This window comes from Apteryx mantelli, chromosome 3 (genome assembly GCF_036417845.1).
Source record: "Apteryx mantelli isolate bAptMan1 chromosome 3, bAptMan1.hap1, whole genome shotgun sequence".
In the NCBI taxonomy this organism is placed as follows: domain Eukaryota; kingdom Metazoa; phylum Chordata; class Aves; order Apterygiformes; family Apterygidae; genus Apteryx; species Apteryx mantelli.
The window spans coordinates 43,861,444-43,877,170 of record NC_089980.1 but is presented as its reverse complement, the minus strand read 5'-3'; the positions used below and the strand labels follow the sequence as shown (position 1 = coordinate 43,877,170).

The 15,727-nt window shown below is 48.5% G+C and overlaps 1 protein-coding gene across 1 annotated transcript in view; it reads right to left on the bottom strand.

The window, feature by feature from the left end:
- The window catches only part of MDGA1 (MAM domain containing glycosylphosphatidylinositol anchor 1), a 147,376-nt gene that overhangs the window by 31,993 nt on the left and 99,656 nt on the right, over window positions 1-15,727 (bottom strand). The gene's annotated exons all lie outside the window — the stretch shown is intronic.

Sequence of the window (15,727 nt, the reverse complement as noted above, 5' to 3'; positions counted from 1 at the left end):
GTTTGATTCTGTGATCCTCCAGAGTTACCCATAGGCTTTCTCTTTCTCTGATGCCCACAGCAGCAGAAGCCAAACCACACTAACCAAACATCACTCAGTCTGCCAAGGCAGCAGGGAAGTTTCAAGAATGAGAAAATATCATTGCTAAAAATCACAATCCATCACTGTTCAGCATTAACTCTGAATTTATGGAATTAGATAGGGAAGCAGGGAGAAAGATTTACAGCAAATCTGGCTGCTTGCAAAGCCTGGGGTGAGAACATGGAGAGAAGGCATAGTGGAGTGAAGGCCATCATTAAGGCAGGGAAGCGGAGGGATGCAGGGGAAGCATTTAGGAAAACCAAACACGTGCAATACTTCCTCTGCCTGCCTCCAGCCCTAACATACATGACCCTAAGTTCAAACTGAGAAGCAGTGGCTGCCATTGGAGAGTTTCCAATGCCAGAGCCCTGTTCACTTCCAACATGGCCAGAACCCACCTCTTTTCTTGAGTTCATCTCCGCAGGTTGGATGGTGTTCCCTAGTGAAGAGGCAGGGCAGGACAAGATCCTGCTGTGTTACCATGCCTGGGACAGGGACTGGCCTCTGGGGGCCCTTGGCTGCATGGGGTTCTCACAGTGAACAAGAATTTTGATTCTGCCCTAAACAGATTAGGGCTCAGGCTGCTCAAGGAACTGCTTTCTGTGCCCTCCTCCTTCCCAAGCAAAAGGAGTCAGAGGGCTGGGAACGGCTCCTGTGCCTTCCTCCAGCTCTGTGACTTCCCGCAAGGCACCTGGGAGGAATCCCAGGGGGCAGGACCACAGCAGTGTCTCCAGGAACCAAGCATGAACTTGGCACCAGGTTGCTGTCAGGATCCATTCATAGCAACAACACCCCATCTGCACATACACAAGCTGGGTGCTGATCCAGCTGGCACCCCTACCACTCAGCCCTTCCATCTGTCAGCCCGTTGCATGGATGCTCTGCCAAGCAAGAGCAGACCTGGCTCCCAATGGCAGCAACCTCACCTGTGCTCATTAGCACCAGGCCAACAATAACCTGGGAGGAGAGGACAGGGTCACAAGCCAGAAATAGGGGGCTGGAGCGGTAGGGTTCCTAGCATAGAGCTCTTTGGGAAGTGGAGCCTGACTGGGGGGGCTGGCGACAGCTTCTCCCTGCAGGCTGCCTCAGTGCCTGGGCGCTGGGAAGAAAGCCAGCAAACGTGTACAAGTATCTGAAGGGAGGGTGTCGAGAGGATGGGACCAGACTCTTTTCAGTGGTGCCCAGCGACAGGACGCGAGGCAACGGGCACAAACTGAAACACAGACACTTCCATCTTAACATGAGGAAAAACTTCTTCACTGTGAGGGTGACAGAGCACTGGAAGAGGTTGCCCAGAGAGGTTGTGGAGTCTCCTTCTCTGGAGATATTCAAAACCCGCCTGGACGCAATCCTGTGCAACGTGCTCTAGGTGACCCTGCTTGAGCAGGGGGGTTGGACTAGATGATCTCCAGAGGTCCCTTCCAACCTCAGCGATTCTGTGATTCTGTAAATAGGAGGTCAGGAGCCATTTTCCTCATCTAGCCATAACCTTTAGAAGAAAAACAAAATGGGAAATCAGAGAGAAGCCTGCAGGTGAGATTCAGACAGTGCAAATTCCACCTCAGCTGTGAGTTATGTGGAATTTAGGTATCTAAGGCCTCTGGGAGCAATGTGAAATCTCTTACTCTCCCACATCATCTAACCCAGGACACACCTAGAAATCACCTTCCAGTCTGGAGTGCAAAGCTCTAGAGGCCCCAGTCAGGTCTATGTTCACAGGTACACGGGTTTAACCAAATAAACACCTGACTCTCACTTAAGCTCTGCTGTGAATCAGAAACAAAGAAAGACACATATGCTCGCCATAGGTCGCCACTGTCCTGCTTCCTAGGAGATACCTGGTTCACCAGGAAATGGACAAAGCACAGCTGGGGCTTGGGATTTTCCTCCTGTTGGAGCAAGGGAGAAAAGTTTTGTGAGGCCAGAGAGACTGAGAGAGAGAGAGAGAGAGAACAGACCAGAGTCCAGCTCTAGCCCTGCAAGGAGGCAAACTGCATCCATGGTCACTTGGGGAAAATGCATGAGGAGGAGCAAGAAAGGAACGTTGGCTTCTCCCCTTCCCTTAGGACTCCCTTTCTTCTCAGGCTGCTTCTCACTGTGAGTTTAACTCTTATGTGCAGAAGAACATGACTCCTCCTCTCTGTAAAATCATCTGCCCCACATCCAAAGAAACTCCCTTTGAGAAAAATCCACCAGATCATCAATAGACATCTTCATTCCTGCTGAGATGGAGCTGCAAAACACTCCGATAGGCCTACAGTATGGAGAATGACATTGATTTGATTTTACAGGCCTTGATGGAGACTGTTCCACAGTCCTGTGCCGGAGCCTGAGCTCCCATCAGCTTCCATCATTCAGGTCATAGCTGTGCTCAAAGAGTCTGTCAGCAAAATCAGCCTACAGACACCAGTAGAAACCTTGCCCAGAGTCCAGTTATGTGGATGCAGGTGGCACTAGCCTGTCTGCCACCAGCGATGACTTTTCAAACCTCCGTCCATTGAAGATGATGCCTTCTTTTCCCAGGATAGCTGGTGAGTCTCTTCTGCAAAATACTTTGGGACCAATTCTTTTCTCAGCCTGTATACTGTCTGTATTCAAGCTGTAATCAGCCGACCCTGTGGCTACCAGTTAGACTGCCCTCCACACATCCCTATCACAGTCTGAACAATCCTGGCATCCTGACAGAACTGGCCTGGGACATTCTTGGAAGGACCGACCTTTTTGGGCAAAGAGCAGCACAGGCCCAATCTCACCAAATCACAGGATCATTGAAGCTGGCAGGAATCTCTGGAGATCATCTGGTCCAAACCCCCTGCTCAAGCAGGGTGAACTAAAGCACCAGATTGGACCTGACCGTGTCCAGTTGGGTTCTGAATATCTCCAAGGATGGAGACTCCACAACCTCTCTGGGCAACCTGTTCCACTCTCCAGTCATCCTCACAGTAAAAAAGTGGCTTTTTATCTTCAGGTGGAATTTCTTGTTCTTCAGTTTGTGCCTGTTGCCTCTTGTCCTCTTACCAGGCACCACTGAGAAAAGTCTGGATCCATCTTATTTACATCCTCCCATCAGGTGTTTATACATATTGATAAGATTCCCACCTGAGCTTTCTCTCCTCCAGGCTAAACAGTCCCATGTCTCTCAGCCTTTCCTCATATGAGAGATGCTCCAGTCTCTCAATCATCTTCATGGTGCTTCACTGGACTCACTCCAGTATGTTCATGTCTCTCTTGTACTGGGGAGACCAGACCTGGACACAGCACTCCAGGTGTGGTCTCACAATGCTAAGTAGTAGGGAAGGATCACCTCCCTTGACCTGCTGTCAATGCTCTTCCTAATGCAGCCTAGGATGCTGCTGGCCTCTTTCCTGGTCTAGCTGCAGCCAACAGGAAGAAGGGCCGGGGTGCTGCTGGCACATTTGAAGAGGTGTGAAATTAGTGCAAGGGAGAAAAGGGGAAAGCTTCAACCAACTGCTCACTCCATGCGTGTGAACCAGGTGTCTGCTTGCAGTGACCAGTTCAGGCCCAGCAGTCAGCAACATTATGGCTAAGGTTTAGCTCTGTCCCCTCAAACATCCTTTGTCTCCCTGATTGCTAGCAGCAGGTCTGTGCAGGGCTGCACACGTCAATCCAGCAGGAACCCTTTTTTAATCCTCTGCTTCAATCCTGCTGCTGACTTCATTCTCCTGCTCTGTGTGTGCTCATCTCCCATGCTACCCTGGTGTCTCTGCAGCCTCCTTCCTCCTTCTGATCAGGCTGGCCCAGTGCTCCAGCTTAATATTGCTGTCATGTAGATAATAAAGCAGAGGCAGGCGTGGAGGCTGGTAAAATGCTGGCCACGTTATTAGAGATGCTGAAGCCTCAGTGGAGGATCTCACGCAGCACCCAGCAATGCGCTCGTTCATCACCAGGCTCAGGAGGCTGCCTGTGGGGCCAGAGCAAGAGTACAGTGCAGCGCACAGCCTCATCTCTGCCTTTACCTCCTTCCTTTTCAAATAATGAGAGGGAGGGAATGAGAAGAGAAAAAACAAACAAAAAAATCCCACACTGTTCCTATCAGCTGGCTGCAAATATCACATAGGATGCAGAGGTGGGAACATACTTGCAGAATGGGTTTGCCAGAAAAGCCTTACAAAGGGCAAAAGCAGCCCCACATGGGACGTATGCATTCACACAACAGTATGCAACCTACCCATTTCCCCCTGCCACTTGTAAGCATCATGGAGTATTAGCAGCTAGGTGAGAACACGCACACAGACTCAAACATTTACAGCAGCCATCAAGCCTCCAAGACCTGCAGACTAGGTCTCCTAATTCTTCACCATTACATCATATTGGTAGGTCTCGTCCACCCAGCCTCGTCTTATCATCTCTGCTGGTTCTTGATCCATCAAGAGTGCTTCTCCCAGTGTGGTCAGCATAGCAGGCTCAAGGTTCAGGAATGCACTGAGAGCCTCAGAGAGAAAAGCAGGGTGCCAGACTACTTCTGACCCTCTGCTGCCTTCACACCTGGGACACAACCACAGCAGAGAGGTCCAAGGCATGACACCACCATGGCTAGGTTTTATGTTTACATGTGTTGTCAAAGGTTTCACACCCAGAGGAGGAAAGAAGAACATTGTTTTCAGACTGAATGATATTTAAGCCAGGTATGTATCAGCTAACTGATATAAGAAAGCCAAAGTATATTAACAACACTTCTGTCAGTGGTTAATGTCACAATGCCACTCAACAAACCATGACATGGATTCACAGGACCATGACAACCTGCATGTGCTGGGAGCTGGTGTGACCTGTGCAGCCATGCATATGGTCTTACAACCAGCTGCACACTAAACAGCTGCATGCTTGTGTGAGGGATGAAGTGAAATCAGAAAGCAAATCTGTTTCAGCACTGAGCCCCAGAGATTTGTTACAAACATCAGCTAGAAAAACGTACATTAAAATTGGGCAGAATTCCCCAAAAGCTGATCAGAGCAAAGGAATCGCTCCGTGGGTATCCTACTTCCTAGCATCATTACTCATTACTGCCACTCTCTCTCCTTATTTGTCCCACTTCTTCAACAACTACTTAGCTCAGGGCATGAGCACTAGCCCTGCTTTGCAATATCTTCTCTCTGAATCCTTTCTACACTCATTCACTCTCTCTCCTTTTCTTTTTCAACCTCACTCAGATTCCCCCGGCTGCTCCTTCGTACAGCACAAATTAAAAGGGGAGTGGCTGCAGGCACACAGATGACATGATCATCAGCCAGCCGCATATGCAGGGCACGGAAAACTCCCGTCTCCAATCACACAGGCCTCTATGCAGCAGAAGAAAAGAGAGTAGACACATAAAGGCAGGCTGGTGTGACACAGCAGTCTCACACGCAGTCATCCTGCCTCGGACAGTCTCTTCCTCACTCCCCATACAGCTCCAGAGGGGAGTATATTAGACAAATGCTGTCTCCAGCACGTATGCAGTGGGGGTGTTAGGCTGACTTCCCCCCCGACTTCTCCTCTCAGATTTGTGTCAGGCAGCCTTTGTATTGCTCTGCTGCAGTGATTCATCCACCGCAGAAGTTATCGGTAGTGAGCAGGGCTTTCTTGAACCCATCACCTTGGATAGCAGACATGCATGGGGACAGGAGCTGTGAGGGACTTGGCGGAACTAGAGGCACAGGCCCCTCAAAAAGATTTGAAAGGAGAACTGGGCAATAACAGGGAGAAAATATTCTTCAACAACCTGTGCAGCTGGTGGGATGCATTTTTCAAGCAACCAGCAAAGTAGTAGGTGTGAGAGTGTCTGTCTCTCTCATGTGCCCAGGGGCACATACAGTTTTAGCTTAGTGGCCCAGTTTTTCATCAGGCATAGATACACCTTGGTTTAGCATGCTCCAAGGGCTGGGAGTGGGCGACGGCAACAGAGGGGCACTTTTCCTCTGTCAGGCAATACCAATCAGCACGAGAAAGAGCCTCTCACTTTTACCACTTCTCAGCCTGTTTGCCAGGAACCTTGGGCATGTTATATAGATCTGTCATAGGGGGCTGCAGGTATCATCTCAGCTCAGATTTCCCCTCTGGCTGAGACTGCCATAAATTCACTCCAGGAAAGCCCAGCTAAGACACAACTGGCCCCCTTCCAAACAGAGTGTCATTCACAGGGACCAGGAACGCACCAGGAACAATCACACCATTGGCCTCGATGGGATGTGACTGGCAATGTCTGTGGCCTTAAACTGGTGACAGGTGGAAAAGATGTTTCCCAAGACTCTGCCAGAAGCACCCTGTTCTTGGGACCTGCAGGAGCTGAGCCTTGTTATGGCCCCAGTGGCAATTCCTGGGGTGAACGCAGGGCTCTGTAATGCAAAGCACCAAGCCACCACAGCAGACATGCCTTGTCCTCACGTTCTGCCTCAACTGCACCTCCAAAGCTACAGGACATGCCACAGAGAGATAACTGCAGAGGACTTGCATGTCATGGACGTCTTAAAAAAAAAAAAGAAAAAAAAAGAAAAAAAAAGAAAAAAGATGATGAGAGGATTTAAGATTACAGTGCCAAAGACTGGGAGCCAATCATCCAAAGGTCAAACCCATAGGAGTGCTTGTGGTGCCCCTCTCTCCTTCACATGAATGGATGTCAGGCTGGGAAATGGAGCAGAGTTGTCCACACACAGGGTTTACACCTTGGGTTCTCCTGGTTGCAGGCTCCCAGTGCCAGGATTGTGCTGTTCACACTGTAAGCGGTTTTGCTAAGGCTTCTCCCACCAGGGTATTTAACCCTCCAGTGGCTAATGCTGGAGAATGACAGTCCAGGAGATAAGTTTCATGAGTGGAAATCAGATCACTGAAAATTCCTTGAGAAAACAGGACTTAAAAAAACACTCAGAAACAGGGGGAAGTTGGGACAGAGAATTTTAGGGACCTCTCCTGAACATGACATTTCAGTATTTTCCATACTGATGGAAAAAATGTACCATAAATATGACCCTTCTCTCCTGCTTCATCCCATCCTCTCTCTGACAAACAGCAGTGGGGATTGAGATTCTGGTCCTGGATGTCACCTTAGTACCACAGGACAGAGCAGGGGAAGAGGGTTTGTCCACGACAATGCATTTGGACACTACAAATTTGATTCTCACTCTCTGTATTTCGGCAAAGTGATAAACTCCCTTCCCTCTGGCAGCCACCTCCTGTCCTTCAGGATTTTAGGGAAGGGAAAAGCATGGCCAACTTCAGGGACAGAGTAGGGGAAGGGCACACCTGGCTCATAGAGTCCAGTCCCCTGTCACCACAGGTGCTACCTCTGCTCATCCATTTCATGAACATATCACATCTCATCTGAAAAGCCCCTCCAGTTTGGCCTGCTCCTCCCCCTAGACGGCTGTTCCAGAACCTGACTGCCCTAATGTTCTCATTTCCAGCCTGAATTTACTCACAGGCAACTTGTACCCAGTTGATCTTGTGCCAGTATTGTCCTTTAGCTTAAATGGTTCTTTTCCCCCCCTGCTGCTTGACCCCCTGATGTTTTTATAGAGAACAATCACACCCCCTCTCAGCCTTTGCTTTGCTAGGCTAAACAAGCTAAGCACTTTGCATCTCTTCTTATAACACAGGCTCTCACTTCCCCTGATCACTTCTACAATCCCTTTCTGCATGGTCCCATTTGCTGGAGTTGATATCCCAACCCTGTATGTAGGATGCACTAGCACTTCTCCACTTTCCCTGGAAATACCTCAGGCTTCACTTAGGAGCGCATTCACCCTTTTTCATGCCTGCATCCCACCAGCAGCTCACAGTCACCCTGATGTCAATTCATTCACCAGTGTCATTCCTCCACCTCAACCGCTGCTGACTGATGAGCTCCCAGCCTGAAGCAGAATCCTCTCCTAGCGCTCTCCACATGCATGACCTTGCATTTGTACTTCTGAATTTCATCCCACTTAAACCACTCAAGCAGTTTTCAGTCCACTAGATCTTTCTGTTTGATATCGTGATCCTCCACTGTAGTGGCATTGCCTCCCAGACTGGTGTTAGCTTCAAATTTCAGCAGCAGACTCCTAGTAAGGGATTCTGATTTGACTGGCTGATACTGGCCACAGTGAAAATGCCTTCCCCCAGGTAGCTTTGTTCAGAGCTGCCTCAATGCCCAGCAGGGCAGCTGCCGTCTGGAAAAGCCATTTGGGTAAGCTCTGGGTAGAGGAGAAATTTGGTTTGGGTATGAAGACAATAGCTGTGATGTTTCTCTATAGTCTCTCACCAAACCTCTTTTGCCTGTCGGATTGAATTAAAACATGCTCCTGCTTAGTTCTTCATCACTGCCTTGAATGGAAATGATGTCAAGCACTAATAGCATCAATTATAGGGTGGGGTAAATTTCAACCTGCTTTTATTTCCTTTTCCTTGCTTGATGACCAACACTCATTAGGGGTTTCTAGAGCAAATAATCACACTTGTAAACATAAAATTGGCATTTGCCAGATAAGCACACCAGTGAACTGAAATTCATGCCTATATTATTCATCCGTCAAGTGCACAGGTTCCAATCCTGGGATTAAACAAGCATGACTGGCCAAAGCAAATTCATTATTCAGCCTAAACGAGGAGTCCTGGAAGGTATAAACTGTCCTTAGGAGGAGGCTCCCCTTCTGGACTGAGACATCTCCAGCTCCAAAGGGAGAAGCAACTGTGACCTTCAGTAAGTAAAAAGGACAGCTGGAGCCATCTAAACCAGGACACAGTCTCTCCCTCTCTTTCTCTCACACACACAGTCAGCTGCCCATTCTCATTAGGTGCCAAGAGCAGCAGTTTACAGCTTCCCAGAGAAGCCAAATTGGTGCTGTCATGAATTACTGTAAGTGCTTGTTCCACACTCCTCAATAATGTCTTTCATTAGGTGCTGATCAGAAAGCAATATGTATTTTATTAGCATACATTCCCTGGTCAAAGAAGAACAGACCTAATCTTCACTCTGTCAGGGAGACAGTCAAATAAAAGCCTTAGCCAAGGCGTAGCATGGCTGGCGACTTCTTGAGCCACAGGCTGAGCGGGGCATCGCAACGCTGCACGTCCTGGGGAGGGGGAACTCAGGGCTGGAGAAAGAAAGGGGTAAACCAGCACCTGAACTTGGAGATGTGTGGAAAGGGAGGGAGAGCCACGTGCTCCCCAGTGTGTGCAAGGAGTCTGGGCTGCTGTCACTGCAGTCGGTACCTGAGCTAGACAGGTTACGTGTATATCCATCCACGCTTGTTATCTCTCTCCTATTGTCTGCCAGTCACCCCTTTGATCCTGAAGGCACATGGGGTCCTTCTGTTTGGAGTGGGAGCTCTACATTGCTGCTACAAGATCCCACCTGTGCCTGACTACACTGCAGAGCCTGAAATGACCTCCTCGTCTCCACCACAGGCATAAGCTGGGCAAGGGACAATGTCCTTCTTGTTGTTCCACAGCCACCTCCTGCCCAAAGCAATGGCTCCCATCTTTTTTGAGCCTCATATCTGAAAAACGGCACTGCTCAGTGCCTTGTTGGGTCCAACTCTATATTCCTCCAAATCTCAGAGAGCATGGACTCCTCTTCCACCCATTTTCTCTTACTGGACCCAGCTGCCTCCAGCCAGACCTACTTGGGTGTCTGCGTACCATATTGTCAGCACTTCTAGCTCCAAGAAGAAAAAGCCAGCTGTCTCTGTGTAGCCCAAGATTGCCCAGCTCTGGTTAGGTTGAGGTCTGAGCCATTTTATCTATAAGGCGCTTATACCTTGCCAAGCAAGATCTGCTGAACCAACAGGAAATATCATCTCCTAGGCCCATTTTCTCAGGCTCCTTGCAGACCCTGGCAGAGCCCACTGTTAGGACACCTTTATACTTAAAAGCAATAGCTAATAAAGGACAGCACTATTGTCTACTAGAGCAGGAGCAGCCTTTGTGTGGGATCCCCTGGACTTCTCAGCCTGGTACACATAATGGAGATATACAGGCAAGCATCCTCCCAGAGGCTATGGGCAACCTCTAACTCTTGCAAGACAGCACTTGCTGTCCTATCTCTAGTACAGAAGGGACAGACAGTGCAGAATATACAGGGAGAGCCATAAAATCCTTCATGTTACTCCATGCTGCCTGCACTCGCAGCATGACTGCAAAAGTTTAATTTCCGTATGAAACATGGTCAAAACATTTCCCCAGTGCCTGCTCCTGCCTGTTTGTCACTAGCTACAGGACAGACTGCATCTCTCTCCCAAACCCTTCCCCCTTCACTCACTTTCTCCTCTTATCTCCAACATGTTCTAGGAAGGAAGAGACAGGGGAAAAAAAAGGCAAAAAAGAAAATAGAAACAAAAGAAAGAGAGGTAGAAAATAAAGAGGGGGAGCAGGCAAAGGAGAGAAGGTGCAGAAAGAAATGACTCGAAGGCAGTGGGAGGAATGTGGATTAACTACTGAAAACAATAAATGAGCAGAGTAAATGAGAGGAAGCTGCGTCACTGTCTTCTGACAGGGACTCTCGGAAAGACTCAATAACTAGCATGTACCCCCTGAAGCCACCAAAGGGGTACAGATAAGAGATGCAGAAAAAAGGCTCTCACTTTTATCATTGATATCTGGCTGGCATTTTCATCCTGCACCCAGCTTTGTAAAACACAGTCCAACAGCCTGCTAGATAGGAGCAGACACAATGGTGTGAAAACAACATCTCAAGCCTGCCAAGGCTGCTATGAGAGGTATATTGGTTGGGGGAATGTGATTTTCTCTTCTCTCACATTCTCCTTACCTTGAATGATCACTGAACAGTGGTGTTAGGAGCTAGAGATGAGATTTTGCTACTAGATGTGTTTAAGACCACATGAGCCTTTCCAGTAAAATTACATGTACTGCTTTTCTCAAGCTCTGTAACTATTCCAAACAGAGCTAAGAGTTGGAAAACTGGTCATAATTACTGCCTTGCACTAGAAAGTTAAATGATATCCTGTTCTCTTGCACAGTCAAGTGCCTGAATTACATTAGGAGCAGTACTTATGAATAGTGAGTGCTAAGATGAAATCTCAGCTGAAAAACAACTTCTGAATGGCAAATTGGCTTATAAAACTTACAGTGACTCTCTTTTGGGAAGGATACTTTGCTTAGTTTAGATTAGCAGAGAAGAAAAATGGTAGCATGAGACTGAGACATAACTAACCTGCTACAACTCATATTGCCAATTTTCCCAATTAACTAATTGCAAATGATCTGTGGACCAAAGACAACCAGCTGAGGAAAGCCATGAATCACACTGAAGAGCAATTTGTGAATGCAAAAAGACAGAATTAGTCAGAGTAATTCATTTGTTAGGGATCACTTGCTAAGCTCTTGAGGGAAGTTTCAATAGCAGAACTGAAAAACTTTATGCAGACCTAAGGGGGAAATCTCATCCCATAGCTCTTAGCCAGCCCCACTGAACTCACCTGACTAACCCATGCTAATCAGACCTGTACTGAGCACCTCAGTACAGGACTTGCGTCTCCCTGGCCAACCTCACAGGAAGCACTCTGAGTCTCTGGCGAACAGGGCTAGTAACAACCTGGTCTGGCAGACACCTTTGTCTGCAGTGAACAACGGCCGGGCTAGGAACTCACTTCCATTGCACTGGGGGAAAGCTCTGTGTTTGCTGATTTAGGCCATAAGGAATACACATATGAAACACGGAAAAAGCTCCTTGTTCCCCAACCGCACCCAACATCCAGCTGGTCTGAAGCTCAGCACATGTGGCAAGGATCACACTCTAGCAGCTGATACCATGGGCACATCCCCCACAACAGATTGCAAGGGAGGAAAAGAGAGATGGCTCAATACACTGTTGGTTGCAGTGACTGACACTGCATCCCGTTTTCAGGCAGCAGAGTGCACAGCAGAGGCAGGATCCTGCCCTCTCTGCTCCCAAATGCCTGTGGCAAAGTTGCTGCTTCCCCCCCGAAGCCCCACACAGCAATCCCATCAAGCTTCAGGCAGAGCTCGTCCATCAAATGCTATTGATTAACCAGCTCTCTGTGCACCAGCACATGGCTGTCACTCAATCCCACCACACATCCCAAACCTCTCCTCCTCTCACAGCCTAAAAAGGCAGCGCATCTCTCCCTCCCCTTGCTTTCCCCTGCTTTGCATTACGATGGCTGTTTGAACCATCCACCGAACACACCTCCTGTTGACATACTGGCTTCTTTTTGTATCATTTTCCACCTTCCTCAGGGCTGAGTTCTGCACAGCATCAGTTACGCCGCTAGCATAACTGAAGGCAATTGACTTAAGAGCACAAATGTAATCTGCCTATTCTCACTGCCTGAACAAAAGTTAAAACAAAAAAATGCATCAGTGGGGGAGAGGGGAGAGTTAGAGCTGAAAAACCTTCTTTTGAGGTTGCACTTCCCCACTACAGAGGACAGCTCTGCAGGAAGACGGAATTGCGTTGATTTGATGTTGTCCCATTATGACAGCAGCCTGTGATCAGACATCAAACTGGCAGCCAAGGAAGGCAAAAGGAAAACAAGACTAAAGCAGCTTTTCAGCAGGCATGACTTATAAGCCATCCTACAATAGAAGGTCTGCTTTGGAATTCAGTTCTGGGCAAACATGGTGAGGCCAAGTCACTGCAGTCCCCATGCCTAACGCCAGTGACACAGGACCAGCACTGTATCAAGTGAAATGGTGAACTGTAAAGGGATGTGCCATTTGTCACGCCCCACAGGTTTTTTGATCTGTGCAGCACCCTACAGGCAGCCACGACCACCAGGTGCTGCTCTGCAGGAAGCCACATTCCCCTTCCCCAGTGTAGCCAGCTGGGACTGCGATACGCCAGCGAGGAGGAAAGGAAAAGGGACTCATATGGCAGTGGACATGTGCCCTGTCTATGCCCCACACTGGGATATCAAACTGGGTTATCCAGTTAAGCAGCCTCTCAGCTTCACTCAGCAGAGAACTGGCAAGTGGAAGTGGCGCTGCACCCTCTCCCATCCTCAGGTACCACCAGGCAACGCAGCACAGGACATCATTTATCCAAAATGGGACTGTGCCCTCCCCAGTTCACAAGCCATTAATCCATCCTTTAAGCTTTTGATCTTCTAGTACAAAAAGGAGTTCGAAGGACAACCCTGACTGCTTTTTAGCTAAGCTGTCCTCAAACCTCACTGCTTCACCTCTTCTCTTGCACTGTCCCCCTGCTGAAAATCCTACCTCAGCACTAGTGGAGGGAGCACAGGATGGGACCCACTAGGAGCACAAGCAAGAAGCCACAGGATGAGGGCTACGGACACAGGCCTATCAGCACAGCCCCGTGTTAAGTGGTTACCTTGGTGATAGCAACGTTTCCCAGACAGCGTGTAATCCCTGGGAGCCAGCAAAATGTTAGCCCATTTGTTGGTAAAACGAGTTCAGTCACCCCTGCCTGCCTTACCCACAGTTTCTTTCTTTTGTAGCCCTGAGGCAACCCACCCCCTCCCCCCGAGGCACTGGCTGCACCATTTCCCAAACAGTTTTGCCTGAAGCCATGGCCGTGCCTGGAGAAGGAAAGGGATTTCATTCACCTCCCAGAGTACAGGGCTGAGCTGCAGCAAGGAGCACCACCCACACGAGTACACTGCCCTTCTGCGTTCATAACCATTCCTAAACCAGGACCCAATAAACAAACAGGTTTACCATCTTCAGAGGCAGAGATGGCATTTTAGGGAAGCAATACTATATGTTCCTGCCTTGTTTATACACTCTTTGCCAGGCACTGGCTACTGCTGGAGACAGGAGGAGACAGCCCTTTGATGTGGCTCAGCACGGATGTCCTTGCACCACATGAATATATGGCTGGGTGGATTCATTTGCTTTGGTGGTTTGTGCTACCCTGGCTGCACAAACTAGCGAGATTATTTTATTGCAGCTATTGAAATTAAAATGTATAAGCATTGGAAGATGTACTCATGTTCGTGAGGTTGGGTTCCTCATGAGCCATGGGCCATGCACATAGGTTCATCAAGCTAAGGCTGTGCGTGAACGGGGCAATCACAGCGGTGCAAGTTAAAAGTGTTCTGCACTAAATATACAAAAGAATACGGCCTGGTGCACTGCTTGCTTTTGAGGAGTACCAGCCCTGCTTCAGTCAGGCAGCAGGTACATGGAGAGGAAGAGCAAGAGAGAGAGACATCCCTGCCCTTTCTGTCAGCCCTCAGAGGGACTTTTGGCTTCATGGGCTAAGGAAGCCAAAGACAGACAGCAGTTGACAGACACTGCTGAAGTGGGCTCAGAGGAGAGCAAAAGAACAACTCAGAGGCAGAAATGAAGTGATACAGTTCTGCAGCCCATGGGCCTCAGCGTAAAAACTCTCCTGCTGAGTTGCAATGACCATCAGCAGAGTTAACCTTCTGCTTTAATCATAGTCATTAAATTCCTGCTAACGTCCCTGTCCTATGTATGTCCAAACAGCTCTGTTATCTGTCACCTCCCCACACGGTGAGACTGGCTCCCCACTGCCACAGCGCTCATTAATGCTGCTCTGGCTGGCTGATGAGGCAAGTGGCAGCCGGCTCTAGAGCCCAGATGAGTTTTGTAGTCAGCAGGGGATGTTTATCCAACACGGAGGGGATGAAAGTACAAACAAAGAGAGACAGTCTCTCTCCCCTTACAATTATTCCGGCATCATACGGGGCCAGTCTCATTAAAGACAGTCTCCCTGACAGGAATTAATCTGAAGCTAATTTAACAAATGGGTCCAGGGCTTGGCCCAGTGCAAATTACAGGGGTCTGTCTGCCAGGTAAACCTGAGCCTTTTCCAAGTAGGTTAAAGGCAGGAATGTGTTAAGCTGGCCCTGTTTTGGCCTGAGTCTGCGTATCAGAAGGTATGGAGGAAACGGCAGCCTCAGGTCTCCTTGAGGGGCACAATGAAGATTAAACTTTCCTTCTGCACCAATACCTTCTCCTTCCTCTTTCTCCTGCAGCCTCAGGTCACAGATGGGTTCCAGCTCATTAAGTGCACAGTAATTCTGCCACTATCCCCTGTAACCGTAACCACCAGCCCAGCTCAGATCTTTCCTCCAGGATGCAACCTGCTTGCAATATTAGATGGCTTTTCATTTCCCTTTAAAGTTAGAGCAGAACTCTTGGAGGGGATAAAATACACAGAGAGAAACAAGCAACTTAAAAGGCTTTTTATTTTTAAGCAAATATCTGATTTGGGGAGGCTGCTTTGAATCCCTGAGCAAAGAAAAAGGGTTTCAGTTGGCGAGCAGTGCCTCAGTGCCATTCTGTGCTACAAGAACACGTGGAAGAAAATACCCGAAGGCCTCACGATCTGCTCACAATCAAACCACCCAAGGCTAATTCATTAGATTCACTTGCTAAGGTAAAGCATTAAGGTGGTCAGCATTTGGATCAGTTGACTTGGAGGGAGAAAAGAGACAGAAAAAAACTTTCAAACCATCAGAACAGACTTCTGTGAGGATCCTGCAGTTCCTCGGTGGAAACATTTTCCCCTCTGAATTGCTACTCAGCACAATGTCACTGCCTAGCCCACCTGACTGAGGCACTCCGGGAAATACAGCCTATTTGCTGAGACATAAAACAGAGGTTTTACAAGAAGCTTGCTCCACGTTGCTATTGTATGCACTTTGCCTGAGTCAGTGGCTCCAAGCCGTTAGGCTGTTTGTTTGGTTTTAATCTAAGG